Genomic DNA, 15,431 nt, shown 5'->3' on the forward strand with positions numbered 1-15,431 from the left:
AAAAGATTTTGTGTTGACTCTGGGGAAACAGGCTTGAGTTGTACACATCATGTAAGCAGACATCTTGCCCATTGACTGAACAAAAGTTCTTCCTATTGCGATAGACCTGTTCCCTGGCATGTGGTGGCAATAAGGCAATTTATGTGCCATCAATTGCTTCAACCGCATATGGTATACGACCCAAAGCATAAAAATCTCCCTTCACATTTGCTAAGTCCTCATGTGGAAACTGGATGCAGCTGTTTATGTGTCTCATCATTGAAAAAAGAAATTATTATAGCACACCACTGAAGGTTGTAACATGCCTCTGGATACTGCTGCAGTGTATTGCAAGGCTACTGTATTGTGGATTTTAACTATTGGTCGTATTGCTGTGGGATTCCTATTGTGAGGCACAAGATCTGGCTCCAGCTGATGACATAAATCAAGCATAGTTTGATAATATCCCTTTCTTCCATGGTGGCAAGGTCTGAACACTTCATCCTGTTGTCTTCTACCACACCCTGGGTCCATATATCTGCATTTAAGAAAAACAATTTCACTTAAAATGGCAAAACAATATTTGATAATCAACACTCATCTAAAGCCTTTTTAAAATTCCATATGTTTTGTGACCTATATGTACACATGGGGCCTCTTTACAAGTCAGGAGGTCAGTGACCGCCAGACTCACGGTGTTGATTAGACGGCTGCTGTTGTGGCAGTCCCGCTGCCACATAACGATCCTGGCGGTCAGATCGCCAGGGTACTGCTGTCTCCGCTGGGATCGGTGATCCCGATGGGCTGACGGCAGGTGTAGGTTGCAACCAGACAGGGCGGCACTGCACGCAGCTCCGCCCTGATGATTACGACCTGATTCTCCACCAGCCTGTTTATGATGGTTTCACAGCCATGAAAAGGCTGGCAGAGAACAGGTGCAGAGGGCAACGGGGTCACTGCCCATGCTTATGGCATGGGCAATGCGGGGTCCCCCTGCCCAGCACCCTCATAATGCGCACCGTCTGCTGTAAAGACTGTGCATTATGAGGATGCTTGTGTCCCCTGCGGTCTGCAGCATTGCCGTCGGCTCGATTTTGAGCCACCCACAATGCTGCAGCCACTATCCCTCTGGGCTGATGATCAGAAATCTTGGTTTCCACCCATCAGCCTAGCGGGAAAGTCATAATAGGTCCGGCGGGGAGGTCAACTGTAAGGCGGCAACCTCCCCGACGGAAGTTCGGCGGACCGGTCTTCCCTTCCGTCGAACTCAGAATGAGGCCCATAATTTTTGAGTGACGTTTAAACTTAGAATAAACATTGCATTTTTACATGTCTGATATTTTTGAAAAATTGGGTGCAAATAATACATTTGAAATGTATTATTTACACATTATTTATTTTTTCTAAAATTCGATCAACAGAAGTATATAATAACCTACGTCACTATCGAATTTAAACACAGTGATGCATTAAATTTTAATGTGTCAAATTCATTAAAAAAACAGTAATGTACACACTAGCATTGGTAAACAAACTAGCAAACATTTTAAGTGATGGTGATGCACTTAACATTTCAAAATACACTGGTTCACATCCTAAAATGGCTGCCACCTGACCTTGCCATCAGGACATTGGCAATTCGACGGCCATTGGTGGAAGCTGACTGAGCAGTAGGTGTAACACTCCACCAAAAGCCACAGCTATATGCTAATGTTTGTGATGGAAATGCACGAAAGCCAATGGCTGTGTCCGTCTCCATTGACATTCATGAACGTTGTGCTTATGTACGTGCCTTTACAAAAAAAGCTCACTTGCCTTTTAACACTGCAGCCAACAGCCCCTATTCCATTTTTTCTCCCGTGATCGACCTCTTGGGGCCACAATGCAGGGCAAAGCAGGTGATAGGGCCCCTACCTTCTCCACTGAGGAGTTGGAACTGCTCACCATTGAGGTCCTGTCCCAGTACAGCCAGCTGTAAGGGAACTCAGACGAACAGGTACATGTTTGAATGGAAAATGTATTTCGAAGTAACTTGTCTTTTTTAAACACAGGCTAATTTGCCCCTTTTAGTTCCTGAGTGAAGGGATGTGACCGGAATGTAGTCTACTCAATAATTTGGTTGGGAGCATAATGATGTTTAACAATGTTTCTAAATGTCTGTAAATTGAAATGAAAAATGATCTGAATGAATAAGATGACTTTTCATTTCAATTTACTCACTGCTTTCCCCTTACTTCCAGTGGCCAGCAGACACTCTACTATAAGTATAAGTAAAAATGACAGCCATATGTCAAAATGAGAGAAGTGTCATGTGCAAGAAGGACTTGTCTGAATATTTTTTATTACTTTAAATGTATTCCATTTTCTGACAAATGTCTATCTTTATGTATTATCCATGTAATGGTGCCACATAATGGGAAAGGTATATCCCGTGCTCCAAGTACATATGACACAGGTACCCAATCACCCATACAAATATGTCCCATTTTTACACACAATTGTCCATAAATCACCAAAAAATGGGCTCTCACTGACACACATGGCAGCACTTCCATACTGATATTAATCATTGTATGTGGTTCAAACCATAGTATCTGGGGCTAAAAACATTAGGCACAAAGCCAGTGAAGCTATGCATGGGGGTGTGTGTGCTAACAATGTACAAGTTGTTTAGCCTTCAGTAGCTCACAATGATTTGTACTCATCAGAAGTAGCTCTAACTACAGGAAATATTTCAGACTCCTGGCCTAGATGATATTTGTAGTTTGGATGTGTAAAATAAGGACATTAAAGGTCATGAGGGTACTCAACAGCTCACTACAAATTAGTATTTCCTATGAAAAATAAAATGTTGTTAAATAATCTGTACTAACTTTTCATAAATGCTTGTGAGAGATTTTAAAAAAGTGTGTCACAGCAATACAGACAAACCAAAGCTCAGAAAACATATTTTCTTATCCATAAAGGTCAATGTCCATCAGAAGAAGGGGATATAAAAAAACATCACCAAGATGTCGTGTACCCTGGGGGTCTACTAGCCGCACAGCATACATTCCCACAAATTGTGGGACGGCCTACGACACTGGACCCACAAGTCATCAGAAGTCCAGTTTGGCCAGTCCTCCCAACATGGGAAGTGCATGTGCCGCTCACTGCCCGCCTCCGACATTGCCTGCATACTTATGGTGGCCTACCCAGAAATTGATGGGCAGTTCACAGCCCAACAATATCAAGGGAGTATGTTCATTTTTTGAGTTGTTTGATAGTTAACTATTTTTTGTTACAGCAGTGATTTGTGCTTTTAACCTAAAGGCTGACATACATCCAATGCACAAGAAGGTGTCTGGAAGGTGTAAGTTTTACACAAAGTGTATGATGACATGTTTTTTGTATTGATTTGTGTTAAAGGTTGCCACTGGATTACTTATCACAACCCAAGGACAGTTTTAAGCAGACGCATGCCTGCATAAGAAAAAAAGAGGTATCTGGCTTTTGTTGATGTTATGAGGGACAGTTGTACAAAACAGGTCCCAATTGAGGATTCTGTCAGGTGTGATGCTCCATCACAAATGTGAGGAGGTAATACTGGCCCTATTAGAGCTGACATGGCATACAATGCACTTATGATACAGTGGATGTTTCTGACTCCACATTGGTGAGTTGGTGTAATGACCAAACAATATTGAGCATCTGTCCAAAATTACTAGGAACATTCCTTAGCAGAAACATTTGTTAAATATGTTTTCACTGCAAGATTGAAGTCAGTTCATCTTGACAGTTGCAGATTTGTATGATACCTCACTGCTTCACAAATGTACATATAAGCCAGTCTGTTTCACCAAACATGAATTTAGTAGGCAAACTTTATTAATTAAAAGACAGGAATATGTATACACTGATGACAGATTTAGAAGTACCCCAAGCAACATTTGTGTGTCCTTTGTTATGTCCAGATCATGAATCAATGTTGGAGCACAGGGGCTATTGAAAGGGATGTTTGCAGTGGACAATGTACATGTTACAAAGTTTTTTGATTAGATATTTATTTTTGTGACATGAGTTTATCATTCAAAACAAGCAATTTGATAAAATATTCCATGAAGAATTTGAAGTGTTTTAATGAAATGATCTAAAATGAAATGGAACTAATGATGGTAATTTCCTAAACTGTGAGCAAAAGGCCCAATTATATGTTTTCTACATGGATGGGTAATGGTAAAGTATTGTTCTGTGCGAGCCACTCACCTGAATTCCAGGTGTTCCGATGGGGCAATGTCAATTCCCCAATCCCGGTGTGGACTAACGTGACCGTGATGAAGAGTACATTGTCCTCTCACAAGTTCTCAAGGAGAAGGGGTTTTTGGGAATAGAAAAAAGAGAAAATACCAGCTTCTGCTTCGTGGACTGCAGAATTGGACTGCTGGACCCTGGACTGCGTGTTGTGATGGGCATCAGGACTTCTGATTTCTCAAAATACTGGGTTCTTGGTTTTTACAATAATTTCAGAGTCTCTGAAGCAATGTCCAACTCAAAAACAATCAACTTGACTAAAGGGCTTCTTTGTGTTCTGGTGTAATCTGTTGCCAATAATAGCTTTGATTAACTTGCTCTATTTCCAATCTCCTAATTCTCAGGGGAGCACTTGCTACAGGAAATACATCTTTCCATAATGTCTGTTTATCGCTATCTTGGATTCTCACCCAAACTATAGATCACGCTAGTTCTTATTGTCATAAGTTACTTCAAATGAAGTTACTTGCTTGAAAATTTCAGAAGAACCCAAACTGGGTTTTTTCACCTTTCTTATTTTCTATCTTTTACAGGAAATACGGGATCATCTGCAGAAGACCGAAGGGGAGAGCCGGGACTCCAGAGGAAGCTGACCGGAGGGCGAGGATTACCGGTACTCGATGGGAGGCTGTCTGGAGGACGAGAAATACTGGAACTTGACTGGAATGTGGTAAGCAGAGCAATAGGTACAAAGCTAAGCAGGGACTCAGACTCACAAACATTCTTAAATAATTGAAAGTGCACGTGCCTTTTGGCAGTTGATTTCTTGTTAAGGAAATGAAAAATTATCCTCCTGATTGGGGCACATGCTCAATACAAATCATTTTTTGAAGAGCACATGTTTTGGCATTTACAGTTGATACAGGTTTAGCAGGTAGGATATAATGTGCATACTTAACAAGCATTGGTTATAATAATTGAGACATCCAACAAGCATTGGTTATTGCCAATTTGATACTCAAGGATGTAATGAATAAACCCAATAAGTCTGAATGTTGCAAGCAACAGTTTCTTATTGTAATTGAGTTCTTGGATGTGCTAGTGTACCCTCAACAGTTCTCACCCCAAAGGCCGACGTGCTGGGCGTGGTTTCATAACGTTTAAAGATGAATTTGTCAGACCAAACGGGGGGCATGAACCAAAGATGCCTGGTTCCCAAAAACGTTCAGAAGGATCATATCCTTTCCAGACTATAAGATTATGCAATTTACCATGGATTTGTTTAGCAACTAAAATGTGATGTACCTCATACTCCTGATACCCATTGACAATGACTGGAGGGGATGTTGAGTCAGAACTGGTGTTGGGTGGTAGGGTTTTGACAGAGATACATGAAATACTGGGTTTGTCATATATTTGGGAAGTAGTGCAGCTTCATGTTAACTGGTTCTATGACTTGTGTGATCTTGAATGGTCCTAGATAACATGGTTGCAGTTTTCTCGGATCTGCTATGGTAATATTGAGTAGAGAGTGATACTAAACCTCCACTTTGGTATGTGGGGTCAGGGCTTCTGTGTTTGTCAGCTTGTAATTTCATGTGGGTGTTGTGATTCACTAGCTTGTTTTTCACTTTCCATTGGATGTCCTGTAAAATCTTGATCGTTCAGTGACAAGTGGACTCAAGGGGTTAAGTCTGGAAGGGTTACAGGTACATTACAGGGATGGGTGACAGTGAGAAAATAAAACGGTGAGCACCCTAACCCTGAGTGGATCGAGTTATTATATGTGAATTCTGCCAACGGGAGGGATTCGTCCCAAGTCCCTGTTAGTTAGGACAGGAGGCACCTGAGTGTTTTTTCTAATGCTTGGTTAACTTTATCCATTTGATCATCCATTTGAGGGTTGTAAGCAGTGACTGGGGCTATTTCTATGCCAAGTGAAGAGCAATAGTCTTTCCAGAATCTTGATGTGAATTGGCCTCCACAGTCTGAGATAATTTTTGTGTGCAAGCCATGGAGTTTGACAATATGTTGTGGGAACAGAGTGCTAAGCTTAGCAGGCATTGGTAATTTCTTGAGTGGCATGAAATGTGCCATTTTGACAAGAGGTCTACTACAACTAACACAGTAGGATGTTTGTTATATTCTGGTAAGTCTGTAATAAAATCCATGCTGACTGTGTGCCAAGGTTTTGGGGGAATTGGCAAGGGCTGGTGAAGACCAGTGGGAGCGAGGTGTGTGGATTTATTCTGAGCACAGTTTGGCATGAATTTACATAGTCACAAACATCTTGATGCTTGGTTTTCCACCAAAATGTTCATGAACAGTTTTCTAAAGTCTTTTCTATACCTGGCTGTCTAACCAGAGTGAAATCATGTCTCCAGACTTGTACTTTATGTTGCAATTCCTGCGTTGGAATGTACAACTTCCCTACATGAAAGTAATAGTCCTATTCAATCGTAAAATATGATTTTCTGAGCCACTGTTCAGGGGAGAGGTCATGAGATGTCGTCTTGACATTATCCATGAAGTTATCTACTGTGGTTAGAGGTAGCACTGTGTCTGCAGGTATTATACTGGGAGGTCTACAAGAACTAGCATCCTCTGGGTGCCCCTATACATGACTGAAGTTGTTTGGTCCCTAGTCTTTATGTGATAATAAAATCAAAATCGCTGAAGAAGTGCTGACAGCGCATTTGTCTAGGGTTCACAGTCTTAACTGTACTAAAGAATTGCAAATTCTTATGGTCAGTGTAGATGGTGACAGTGTGTTTTGCTCCCAGCAAATGATGTTGCAACTCAGTAAATGCTGTCTTAATAGCTAATAGTTCTCTTTCATTAATGGTATAATTTTGTTCAGCTGGAAGGAGTATTTTTTAGAATAAAAGGCTATAGGATAGAGATGTGGATCTTTTTGCGATAACACACCTCCCCGAATGAATTGAGAAGCATCAGCTTCAACATAAAATGGTTGCTCAGGATCTGCGTGGTATAAAATGGGACGAGAAGTGACCAGAAGTGACCAGAGGTGAAACTTCTTTTGAGAGTTGTGAAGACCTGATCCGCTGCTCGAGACCAGACAAATGGTTGTCCCTTCTTTAATATGGTAGATATAGGGACCACTATTTGTGAGAATTATGGGATGAAACACCTATAAAAACTGACGAAACCAAGAATCTTTCAGACATCCTTAACATATGTAGGGGTTGGCCATGAAAGAATAGTGTCTACCTTTTGGGGTCCATGCTAATGCCACTGGGTGATATCCAAGGAACTCTACTAAGTCAGTGTTAAAGATAGATTTTTCTAATATGGCATAGGGAGTGTTCACATAGATGTTGCAGAATGCCTGTAACATGCTGAGTGTGTTCCTGCTTATTTTTACAGAATATCAAGATGTCATCTATATGGACGACTGCGCAGACATCTAGGAACTCATGTAATACATAATTGATAAAGTATTGGATTGCTGCCAGGGCGTTGCAAAGCCCAAAGGGCATCACAGTGTATTGGAGCAAACAAAACTTTGTCCGAAAGGTGGTCTTCCATTCGTCTCCTTCCTTGACATGGATCAGGTGATATGTACAGTGCAAGTCTAGCTTGGTATAAATGGTGGACCCTAAGACTTGGTCCAACAGGACTGGTATCAGAGGCAAGGAGTAACGATTTTTGATGGTTGCTTTATTAACCATACTGTAATCAATACAAGCCCGCAAATCTCCAGATTTGTTTGCCACAAAGAAAAGAGGCAATGAAATGGGAGAAGGCTTATAAACTCCAAATCCAATCACTCATCAAAATACATATGCAGATATTGATTCTCGGGTTCTGTTTCTTCATATATTCTACTGCAAGGAAGAACTGCTCCAGGAACTACGTCTATCTGACAACCATAAACCCTATGGGGTGGCAACTGAGTTGCTTTGAAGGGATGTCTTTGAAATCCTGATATTCTTCTGATAGAATAGTGGGAGAAGGGTCATTGGTTGTGGCACAATGTAGGTATGTCACAGGACAGTGGGCTTCTTGACAGCATGTGTACATGCAGAAGGGGGAGTCCAAGGTGACCATTTGAGAAACAAAATACATTTTAAAATTATAGGGTTCAGCCAAGGAATACCAAAAATAACTCCAAAGGTAGGGTTATCAATTAAGTTGAAGGTTGTATCTTCTGTATGACCATTGTTAAAAAAAGGTAAGTTTCATGCTTATATCCCTTTGATTCCTCCAACTCCAGTGTGGAGGTTAAGTCACCACAGTTATGTTGGTGGGAAGGCACATCTTGATTGGCCCAGTGAAAAACCTGGCTGGAGTGCCGCCTCCAGACACTTTTGCCTATGGTGCCCTCGACGTGGGTGGAAAGGTATGGCAGTGACTGTGGTTTTCCGACAGACTTTCGTCTATGGGCCCACCAGCATCTAAAGAGAGTGGGTGGACCACCTAGTCTGTGGATAGATCGTCAGACTGGAAAACAACAGCGGGAACAAATCTGCCAAGATCTAAGCCCTAAGTTCTTTCAAAGTGAAAACCTATTCTTGGAGTTTGGATTTGATGTGTTTCTGTGTTTCTAAAAGTCGTAGAGCTCTGGACACTTAGGCGGTCATTCTGATCCTGGCGGGTGGCGGTTGCCGCCCGCCAGGCGGGAACCGCCATTTGGCCGCTACGCCGTCAAAAGACCGCTGCTGGCATTCCAACCTTCCCGCTGGGCAGGCCGGCGCTACCCATGGTAGCGCCGGCCGGCCCAGCGGGAAGGAGGCCTGCAACATAGAAGCCGGCTCCGAATGGAGCTGGCGGTGTTGCGAGCGTGCGACGGGTGCAGTTGCACCCGTCGCGCTTTTCACTGTCTGCTAGGCAGACAGTGAAAAGCTTCATGGGGCCCTGTTAGGGGGCCCCTGCACTGCCCATGCCAATGGCATGGGCAGTGCAGGGGCCCCCAGGGGCCCCAAGACACCCGTTCCCGCCAGCCTCTACCTGGCGGTGACAACCGCCAGAAACAGGCTGGCGGGAAGGGGGTCAGAATTCCCATGGCAGCGCTGCTTGCAGCGCTGCCCTAGCAGATTCGCCCAGCCGGGGGAAAACCGGCGGGAAACCGCCGGTCCCAGTTTTCTGACCGCGGCTTTTCCGCCGCGGTCAGAATGGGCATGGAAGCACCGCCAGCCTGTTGGCGGTGCTTCCGTCAATCGCATGACCGCCAGGTCAGAATGACCCCCTTAATTTGTGAGCACTCCAAACTTAATTGTATCTTAACTGAGGGTCTCACTGTCAGTATTTCTTGACTGGTTTGAATCAATAACTTATAAATACTTTAGAGTGTATGACATATTGATGTGTTTGTGAACTGAACATTTTATGGTAAGACATTCTTGGGAGTGCCAGAGACTCCAGCTTACTTTTGATTTGTACCTCCTCTCATGCACCTGTAAGTGACATTATTGTAAATTATTGTTTAAACACTATGGGGGTCATTACGAGTTTGGTTGTCGCAGGACTGCCATGTTGGCGGTGGCGGTCATACAGCCAAAAGGCTGGCAGACAAGACTGCCAAATTATGACCATGACGGTCTTCCCAACAGAATACAGCCAATCCCCCGCCGGCACCGCCAGTGTAGTCAGGCTGCCACGGACGATGGCAGCCATCTTCAGGCTGGCTGTGACCATGTTCCCACTGGACAGATTACAAGGCTGCATCACTACCAAGACGTCCTCTGCTGTTGTACCACCACGGAAACCCTGGAGGAAACCAACTCCATAAAAGAAGACACCCACCTTCAGGAACACATACCAGTCTGGAGCCGCCATGGAACCTGAACAGCACATCTTTCCTCTGCTCCTGCTCACCCAATAACTCTGGAACCAGCGATGACGACACCAACTGTGAGTGCACACACCTATCTGTCACTGTAGGAAAATGACAATGTACCTACGCACATACAACATACACATCTGGGCCGGGTGGCAAGTGCAACACCTGCACCTAATCTCACACAGACATGCACACACACACATACATACACAGCCACCTACACACACGCACATACACAGTACACACACAATATGGCCATCACACACACATACAGATCAAAAACAAACACCAACCCCCAGATACCCAGCAAAGACACGGTCACACACAACAACACACAACACCGCTAAATGAGACAACTACACCACAACTGCAGGACCAGAAAACACTGTTAAGCACCCACAGTGTTGTATGCTTATAAGGCTACTGGATTTGGGAGACAGGATCACAGGGATTGTGGCTACTAAGTAGAATTTCACACCACATGAAACCTGTCGGCCTAATCCGAGTTCTCTGGCTAACTAGCAGCGCCTCACCTCTGGCCGAGATGATTGTGGCAACTGGGCACGTGACAAGAAGACTCCTCAGGGGAATCGTGGTTGATCAGATCCAATCCCTTTCTCTCAGTTACCAAAAGAGTCTCATGCAGGCAAAGACAACAGAGGCAGATTATAGTTCAACAAGGATTTATTGAAGTAGCTGCATCTTAGATTAAAAGGCATGCATTGCATTAACTAGGATGATAAAACATAATAAAAGCAAGCAGGTTACAAACAGCGTAAAACACAAGAATAGCCCTACCATACTGTCACTAGGAATTTTGTATATATTTCTCCTACCTACACTATGTTTGAGCACAGCGTAGTAAGCCTAATCTACCCTTTGGGTTATCCCCCTGGGTACACCATCCCTAATACCTGGAGAAAGAAGCCTGTAGTCTAGAAAGACACCGTCCCCATGTGGATCAGGGGTCCGGCTGTCTCAGGAAGTAACTGTAATGAAGCGATAAGCAATCAGCATACAGTTGCGGTCATCGGTCTGGAATCTCCATCTAACATGGCTCGGATAAAAGGGATGTTTTTGTAATAAAACAGCTGACATTCCAAGAAATTGTCCCCACGTACAAGTGTGTGTTTTCTGTGAATGTTGGAGACACAGCATACCACGTTTGTCAGCAACCCTATCTAACTGTAGCCTTGGAGAAAGCACAAAGTGAAATAAATGTCTTACTAAGAACGCAATGCTTTCCTAGGCAAAAGTACAATAAGATAAAGAAAATAAAACAGCACTGCAAATGTTGCTATTGCTAGCGAAATAAAGCAATACTAAATAAAATGTAACAGGGTTAAAGTGCACAGTTAAAACAACGTGTTTAAAACATGGCTAAAACAGCTGTACAACAACAGTATACACCTCCACTTGACAAATCATACATACAATACAACGTATCAACACCAGAGAACAAATACACACAATCACACATCCAAACAACGAGCCATTCCACCTACCCTGCAAACACACATCACAAAGGATCTGACATTACAATCGCCACACACACACATGCACACAGTACACCCACACCAAGCCACACAGCACAGCAAATAAAACATGTCAACACAACCACCACACAATATCAACACAACAACATGTCCCCGCCATACACATGCCCATCACATACCACACCCATTACTGGGGGACAAATGCCATGCACACAACCACACATGCAGCCCAGACACAACTGGTAGCACAACCACCACTGACACACAAATACTTACACACATGTTGGCCCTGTGATTTATTAAATATTAAACATTTGAATAAATGTCCAAGGCCAGTCTAATATATACAAGTACAACAAGCACAATATGCACATGTGTGTGCCCCAACTTTACTCCTGACTGCCACGTAACCTCCACAGGTTCCCATTAATGGAGCAGGCAGGCACCACAGGGATTGGGTGGGTGGACGGGGAGTTGGGCTTAGGCTTGGATGGGTGATCCTTGGGCTTGGGTTTGGGAGGGGGAGCTTCCATTGAGGCATAGGGAAGGGCTGGGAACTCTTCGGAGGGGTCTGTTTCTTGGCGGTGGAGGGTCATGGTAACTTGTAGGGGTGGCAGAGGAGGTCTTGGAGGTGGAAGGGCTGGACTTGGGGAGGGACACAGACTGTCTAATGGTGTCACAGGGTGGGAGAGGAGTAGGGAAAAGGCACATCTCCGAGAGGAAAAAAGCTTCTTACTCACTCAGGATGGTAATGGCAAAAGGTTTTGGGAGTGGAGGGAGAGGTAGAGGTTGTAAGAGGTGTCTTGGTGGATGTCTTGGGTGCATGTGTGTCTGAGGTATACTTGTGGGTGGTGGGTATCTGTTGGGTGGGTGAGTGTGTGCATTTGTGTCTTGGAAGGAGGGGGTGGAGGTGGAGGGAGATGCAGTGATGGATGGGTGACTGTCTGTTGGGGTGGTGACTGCAGGCATGGTGGATGTACTGCATGTAGATGTGTCAGTAGTTGTGACTGCAGATGAGGTGACTGAAGGTGGATATCTGAGGGTCTGCTGTTGTGATGACTGTGGGTAAGATAGGTGTTGTGGCTGTATTGGTGAATGTTGGTGTGGTAATTGCAGGTATGTCAGGTGTAGTGTCTGTAGTTCTAGGGGTGTGGGGGCGTCAGGGCAGGTTGTGACTGTTGCTGTGTCTGCAGGTGGGTGTTGTTTGTGTGCATGCCAGTGGTGGGTCTTGTGGTGCTTGTGTTTGTCAGGTCTACCCTTGGATGTTGAGGTGGATACATGCTTGTCTGTCTGTGAGCTTTGGCTGGGTTGAGGAAGAGGGGTTTGGGTTTGGGAAGAGGAAGGTGAAGGGAGGACAGAAGACAAAGGGTGACTGGCTGCCATCAGTGTGGAGGCCAGAGCTTGAAAGGATCTCTGTAGGCCAGCCAGTGCACCTTGAATTTCCTCCAGAAACGCATTACTCTGCTGGACTTGAGTTGCCAGTCCTTGGATAGCATTTACAATGGTCGACTGACCCACAGAGATCGACCTCAGGAGGTCAATAGCCTTCTCACTGAGGGCAGCAGGGCTGGCAGGGGTGCCTGCCCAAAGGAGAAGCCCACCGTCCTCGGTGAGCGGGTATGGACAACTGGGTGGGGAGCTACAGGGAGGGTGATGGTAGAAACAGCAATGGTGGACAAAGATGGTGCTGGGTGGTCCCTGAAGGGTCTGCCACCACCAGAGAGTGTCCACTAGAGGAGAGTTCTGAAGAGAAAGAAGTGGAAGATCCAGTCTTCCCATGACACTCCCCTCGCCTTTTGGGCCACTGGGTCCCTCACTGTCAGTGGTCTCAGCAATCCGGATCCCATGGCCGGCAGCATCCCCACTCACCTGTGCCCTGTCTCCTTCACATGCCGAAACTGATGCACACAAATAAAGAGAGAGGGAGGCAGAGAGAGAGAGGGAGAGAACGGGTCATCATATTCTCCACATACACACATGAAAACATGCACAACTGTAGGTACACATCTCCTAGCTAGGGAGTCTCATATGGAATACCATATATCCTACTTCATGTCACAACATGTCACTTCTATCCATCCCTTCATGTCATATCTCTCACTGATATCATAATCCAGAGCCTTCATTCAATTCACCTGTAAATCTATGTCAGCATGCACATCATACCTTTGCTAAAACTGAAAATCCATCCTAATCCTGGTCACATCTCTCCTGTCACAATTAGGAACAGTAGTTGACAGATAACACCATATCGTGCATGTTCACTTTCGACTTCTGACCTGTGCTTGTCCATAAGTAATGTACCATGCAAGTCAAGACAACTCTATTGACTAACTACACATTACCTACCATTGCAATCACATGCCTAGCTGAACCCTCGGTACAGATCTTACACTGTGGATACAATCTCTGATGAAGACACAACATGTGCCAGTCCCATTCAGGTGCCATCTGAATCTTAGAATACATGCCTGGATAACAGCTAAATCAACTCCTAGAGGCTTAGTTGCAGTAACCGTACACTGGTACTCCACAACACACCATACATACATGTACGGTAACAGTGGCCAACCCAGCACACATGATACATTCACTGACAATCACAGATAGCAGTGTAACAACAACTAAACACAGGACAGCCAACTAATACCTATTATTGCAACTTATTTACCATGTGACATGCAGATACAGAGCCATAACATGTCAACATGAGTGAACCCACATCACTCACACCAATCCTGACATGTGAATACTAGTACCTAGGTCCACACAACACACATATCCCACTGAAAAGACATGGACACATGATTGCCACATGGACCTATACCCCTGCCATTATACTTACAACATATGCCACAACAACAACACCTTTATGAGAAATAGTAGTACAGTTAAGTAATGACATCTCGAAGTATGAAGTAAGCCAAAATCAATGCATGTCCAAACTGTCCACATCAGCTAGGCTAAGGGAAACAAGGACTGTCCCACTCCACTAGATCTGACACCAAGTAACCATTGTGACTTGATGTAGGCGGATAATACCATATGTTGCACTTGTATTGGTAGGCCATTGGCACATATTGCATGGACATGGCACTTTGTCTGAAGGTAGGAATTCCCAATCACTTACCTCCCCTGAAACAACGGTGTTAGAATAATAGTGATTCATCTATATTTCAATGGCATGGAAATGTATGATACGCCCAAAAACACAATATTAGAGACACATGGTTGGATGTATTTCAGTTACAACCTTTACATACTCCATAGTATGCATATATATATATATATATTTATATATATATATATATATATATATATACACACTGCTGGGTGGAGTCACACATGTGGCACTGTCAATTGTACATCTCCACATGCAGACATAGATGTATCTTGACACAGGTGATCTAAACGTACACATGTGATAGCCTAGGGGCCAGATCTCCATCTTTTAGTCAGGTAAATACAGTACAATGTAATCCCAGTAGTCAACATACATGTAGCACCTCCTACTTTGTCACAGCTGCTAAAATGTGACAGCAAGCACCAAACTATCAGAACAAAGTACATGGTTTCTGTAAGTACGTAATGCCTTGTGGCTGCTGTGTTGCCCTCAAATGCCCAGCCACCTCAGGGTAGGCCACCTCCAAAATGTGGGCCATATGGGGGGTTCAGGATACGATGCGCACACCTCCCTCGTTGGGAGGAGATCCCCAGCTGAGCATCCGCTGTCTTCCAGACCAAGTGTCTCAGGTCCTCCCACTGCTGTCTGCAATGGGTGCCCCACCGACCATGGACCCCCAGGGTCCGTACTTGCTTGGCGATGCCACACCAGATCCCCTTCTTCTGATGGTCATTCACCAGCAAGGATGACACAGACAAAAGGAGAAAGTCATGCACACTGGCATGATACCAATAGGAGT

This window comes from Pleurodeles waltl, chromosome 9 (genome assembly GCF_031143425.1).
Source record: "Pleurodeles waltl isolate 20211129_DDA chromosome 9, aPleWal1.hap1.20221129, whole genome shotgun sequence".
Lineage (NCBI taxonomy): Eukaryota > Metazoa > Chordata > Amphibia > Caudata > Salamandridae > Pleurodeles > Pleurodeles waltl.